Here is a 6,000-nt window from a genome sequence, read left to right as displayed (position 1 = left end):
GGGAGGGAAGAAGGGAGAGAATTTGCAATTCAAAGTTCTAAATACAAATGCTCAAAAAAAAAGTTGTTTTTACACACAACTGGGAAATAAGGCACACAGGCAATGGGGTACAGAAATCTACCTTGCCCTACAAGAAAGTAAGGGGAAAGTGGATAAGAGGGGGAGTGGGGTGACAGAAGGAGGGCAGACCTCTGTGCAAAGAGGCAATCAGAATATATGCCATCTTAGGGGGGCAGGTACAAATGTGTAGAAAATTTTTAACTCAAAATCTTGTGAAAATCAATGCTGAAAACTAAAAATATTAAATAATTTTAAAAAATAATTTAAAAAATGATGAGCAGGATGCTTTCAGAAAACCTGGGAGGACTTACATGAACTCAAGCAAAATGAAGTAGAACGAAGAGAACATTATACATAGCAACAGCAATATTGTACAATGAACAACTGTCAATGATTTAGCTATTCTCAGCAATACAATGATCCAAGACAATTCTGAAATACATGATGAAAAATGCTATCCATCTGCAGAGAAAGATCTGATGAAGTCTGAATGCAGATTAAAGTGTAATTTTTTCACTTTGTATTTTTGTACTTGCTTTTTTGTGACATGGCTATTGGAAATATGTTTTGAATGATTTCACATGTATAATTGATATCACATTTCTTTCCATCTCTGTGGGTGGGGGAGGGGAGGGAGGGAGAGAATTCAGAACTCCAAACTTAAAAAAAAAGAATGTTAAAAATAAATAATTTTTAAAAGGGGAAAAAAGAGAGATAATACATATGTAGAAACAAACAAAATGTAAGGAAGCTATAGTTGGAAGGCTCTTAAAGACTTTCTTAGTTCACTCCATACACATTTTACTGATGAGTTAACCAAGATGAGTAAGTCACCATACATGGAAATGTGACATTTGAGGTCTAGAAGGAAGATAAGGCAATACAGATATAAATATACTATGAAGGGTATGTTTTTATAAGATAATACATACATAGTCCAATTTCAAGGCTCAAAGATGCTACAACTGTTCCAGAGTCAGTAAAAAAATGCAAGGCACCAAGGAAATATGACATTTAACTATTTTAGTCCTCCAGACAGGATATTGAGACACCTAAAATGGTGCATCAACAGAGCAGCAGGTTCATAGTGTGATTGAAACTGACAAAAGTGCTCATGCAATAGTTTCAATAAATGGCAGGAGAAATTAAAAACAAAGCAAAACATTCTCTATTCAAAAATTAAAGTATTTAAGATAGGCAAAGAGGTGATATAACTATTCCCTTTTGCTGATGACTTAATGAGTTACAAAGAAAATTCAAGAGATTCAGAAAAGACACTAATTGAGGCAATCAATGGCTTTGGCAAAGTTGTAGGCTACAAAAAAAACCCACAAGAATTAAGAAAATTTTTACATAATAATAAGTTTAAAAGGCACTCACAGAAAGGGAAATCCAATGGAAAATAACAAAATAAAATGAATAAGGTATCTGGGTATCGAGTTATGAAAGCATGTAAAATATTTGAACAGATTCAATGTTAAAGTGTCCCTTAAACAGTTAATAAAAATTTAAATATCTGGAGGACTACTAAGTACTCATGGCAGGTCCATCACTATATAATAAAATGCCAATATGACCAAAGTTGTAAATAATATTTTATTCTTCCTAATTACATGTAAAAACAATTTTTGACATTTGTTTTGTAATTTTGAGTTCCAAATTCTCTCCATCCCTTCCTCCTCTCTCTTCCCTGAGACAATAAGCAATTTGATATAGGTTATAAATGTGCAATCATGCAAAATATATTTCCATATTATCCATGTTATGAAAGAAAACACAGGCAAAATATAAAAAAATAACATAACATGGAAAATTAGTATGCTTTGAATTGCATTCAGGCTCCATCAATTCTTTCTTTGGATGTACGTAGCATTTTTTTATCATGTCTTTTGAAATTGTCTTGGATCATTGTATTGTTAAGAATAGCTGAGTTATTCATAGTTGATCATCATACAAATACTGTTACTACATACAACATTCTCATGGTTCTGCTCACTTCACTCTTCATCAGTTCATAAAAGACTTCTTAGGTTTTTTTTTTCATGGAATCATCCTGTTTGTCATTTCTTATAGCAGAATAGTATTACATTACAATCATAAAGCACAACTGGTTTATCCAATTGATGTATATCCCCTCGATTTCCAATTTTTTGCCATCACAAGAGCTACTATACTTTTCTTTACAAATAAGTCCTTTCCCCCTTTTTTCCTTCTCTCTCTCTCTTATGTGATTTTTAAGCTCCACTTTGAACTCTTCTATGAGTTCTTTCTGAGCTTTAGACCACTTGCAGTTTTCCTTTGGGGCTTTGCCCATAGGTGTTGTGAAATTGTCCTCTTCTGAGTTTGTATTTTGGTCTTCTCTGTCATCATGATAGATTTCTATAGTCAGATTTTATTTTGTTGTATTTTTATCATCTTTTTGGCCTTTCTCCTCACTTTTAAATTTGAGCTCTCCTTCCAGGGTAGAAAAGGCAATATCTCAGGCTTCTTGTGCCAGGGGCTGCAGGCCTTGGCTCTTTACCTGGTGTCGCACTGATGTTGCCCTGAGGCCCACGGGGGAGCTTACTGTCTGGTGCTGTGCTAAGGGGGAATGGTAGGGGGATGGCTGGTGCTACTAGAGGCCATAGGGGTCTGGAAGCTTACCTGGTGCTGAGGTGGGGTCCTAGCGGCTGTGCCTGGCATGTGCTGAGGCTGGTGGGGTGTTTTTGCATTTTCTCAGGGCTATACTGAACCATGTGGAGGTCTGGCTGCTGGTGGCTGCCTGTTTTCCCAGGACTATACTGAAGCACTGTGGAAGGGGACCAGCACTGGCAGCTGCCTGTTTGCTTAGGCACAAATCAGGTTGGCTTTTACCCATTTGCCCAGGGATACACTGAAGCACATGGAGTCTGACCACTCGAGGTTAGGTTTCAAATTTGTCCATGGCTATGATGAAGCATGTGGTGGTTCTCTGAACTGGAGTCTGCTGGTTCCCCTGGCTATGTGGGGACACATGGGGCATCCTGGTGTTGGCATTTCCCTGCTCCACAGCACTGGGGCTCAGAATTTACCACTTGTTGCTGAGGTGGGGCTTGCTGAGATGCTTCCTCTCCTGGACTGCACTCCCCTTTTCCCTGAGTGAGACAGACCTTTCTTGCCTATCTTCCACGTTTCTTGAGCTCAAAGATTGTTTTCCCCCATCTTTTTGCTGGTTCTACTAACCCAGGATTTGTTTGGTGGTGGTATTTTATGGTTGTTTGGAGTTATGGGAGAGATATGGTGATTTACTGATCAAAGCTTCAGATTTTCCATGCTGCTGTTTTCAGAGCTGATTCTGGCTACCTGCACATTTTGGTGTGGTCCCTGCTCTCTGCCTGTGGTCTGTGTGTTTTTGCCACTCCAGAATTCATTTTGAGATGTCATTTAACTTGTTGGGAGGGGAATTTGAGAGAGCTCTAGTGAGTTCCTATCTTACTCTACCATCTTGGATCTCCAAATTAAGTTTTAATTAATTCAAGATGCTAGTGTTGAGAACTCTAAAGAAGACAGTGCTTTCACAAACTAACTTGGAACAAGAGATCATCATGTTTAGTTGTTGTTGCCTTTTGCTTTCTTTTATTTTTAAAATTCAACATAGCATTTTAAAAAGAAATTTTATTGTACAGAGCTGAGAGTAAAAGAGTAAACACCTCACTTTTAGTTAACTGCTAATACATTAATTCATTAACATTGCTTGCAAATTTTAAACTGTTTTTGACTTGTTTACCTTACCCACATCAATGAATATTCTTTCTAATTTGTTCTTATTTTATGAACATTCAAGTGACATCATAGTTCTTGGAATTTTTCAAGTAATTATTTCTTCATATAGCACAATGAATACTGAATAACATGATAAAAGAATATACCTTTGTATTATTTTGCCCAATGGCTTTAATCATGAGGGCAACAATATGAACTGCTTTTTAAAAAATTAACCAATTTTTTTTTATTTTAAACTTAAATACAAAACTGAAAAAAATACTGCCAGGTACACAGCAGAATATGAGAGTATTCAACATAAAACAATAAATTTCCATTTCAAGGAAGCCTAGCTTTTCTTTGCTTCCTTGAAGGTTTTCTTTTGTTCTCTCCTGTGCACTTTTTATTTTATTTTCCCCCCTCCCACCTCACCAGAAAGAAGGCTACAATTAAGTGTGGATACATATACATAGCTATCTATAGACACACACATATATACACATATACAATCATATACATATGGATGTAAGACCATACTCAGCTTATTTCCATTTGTCATCTGTTTCTCTGAAGGTGGATAGCATTTTCCTTCACAAGTCCAAGTCTTTCCATGTTTTCTAAATTAACCAGGACATCATTTCCTACACAACCACAAATATTCCAACCCAGTCACATCCTTAATGAGAGATTGTCTATGAAAGTTTTCCCCCAATTTTCTTCATTCTTTCTATTCTTGGCTGCAAAGGTTTTTATTTATACAAGGAAATTTTCATTTAAAGTAATAAAAATTACCCATTTTACACCTCAATGATGCTCTCATCTTTTAATGTAGTTTAAGTTCTGATACTACTAAAAATGCTTCCTTTACTTCTTTTTTTCCTGTGGTTTCTTTGAAGTTCCTGACCTTTTGTTCTTCCAAATGAGCTTTGTTATTATTTTTTCTAACTCAGTAAGATTTTTTTAGTAATTTAATTGGAATGGCATTGGATTAGTTAGATAAAATTGCCTTTTTTATTATATTGCCTTTACCTACCCATGAACAATAAATATTACTTGAATTATATGGATCTAACTTTATTTGTATAAAAATGTTCTATGTTTATGTTCATATAGTCCTGTGTCTGTTTTGGCATGTACAATCTCAGACATTTTATACCATCCATTTATTTTAAATGGTCTAAAACAATATTGAATAAAATTGCTGACACATAGTATAGCCTCCCTATTTTTCTCTTTTGATTAAATCTATTTTAGTTTTAACTTTATCTGATATCACGATTACTACCCTTGCTTTTTTTAACATAATAAATTCTACTTCTGCCCATTATTTTACCTTTGTGTATTTCTCTCATTTTTGTTGTGTTACCTGACAAAAACATATTATTGAATTTAAATTTTTAATCCATCCACTTCCATTTTATGCATAAATTCATCCCATTAACATTCTAAGCTATAATTACTTGTGTATTTTGCTCCTTCCTATTTTTTCCTCACTATTCTTCTCACCCTATTTACTCTATCCCTCCTCATTACTCTACTTTACTAATATCTGCTACCTTGCCTTCTATTCCTCAACCTACACACCACTCTAAAAATCTCTCCCCCTTCCCTATCCCCTTGCTTTCATTTCTTTCTGATTTTAGAAGAATTTTTAATACCCCCTGTGCCCCTACTAGCTTCTTCTATATCAATGTTTCTTTTTATGCCTCATTCGTATGAGATAATTACTCCTTTTTATCTTTCCCTACAGTTTTATTTTTTAGAATCACTCCATCGTACTCAGCTCAGTCCAAGCCTTTCTTTCAAACTACCCAAATAAAGATGACAGCCATAAAAATATTGATATTTTCACATACAAGAAGTAAGAAATTTGACCTTATTGAGTCCCTTATAATTGGTCTTTGATGTTTGCCTTTTATTACTCTTGGATGTTATGTCAAATTTTCCCTTAAGTACTGCTGGTTTTTGTCATAAATATCTGAAAGTTCATTAAATGTCCATTTTTTTTCATTCAGGATTATGCTTAACTTTACTGGATAAGTTGCCCTTGGTCATAACCCCAGCTCTTTCATGCCACAAATTATAGTATTCCAAGACCTATGGTTCTTCAACATAGTAGCTGTGAGGTCTTGTTCTTCAACTTGAAAATGCTACAAGCCAAGACCAAAGTGGAGGGAGTAAGGGTGCCTGATTTTCTGTTTGCAGATGATTGTGCACTCG

Source organism: Trichosurus vulpecula, chromosome 4, assembly GCF_011100635.1.
Source record: "Trichosurus vulpecula isolate mTriVul1 chromosome 4, mTriVul1.pri, whole genome shotgun sequence".
NCBI lineage: Eukaryota > Metazoa > Chordata > Mammalia > Diprotodontia > Phalangeridae > Trichosurus > Trichosurus vulpecula.
Note: the sequence above shows the minus strand (reverse complement) of the source record.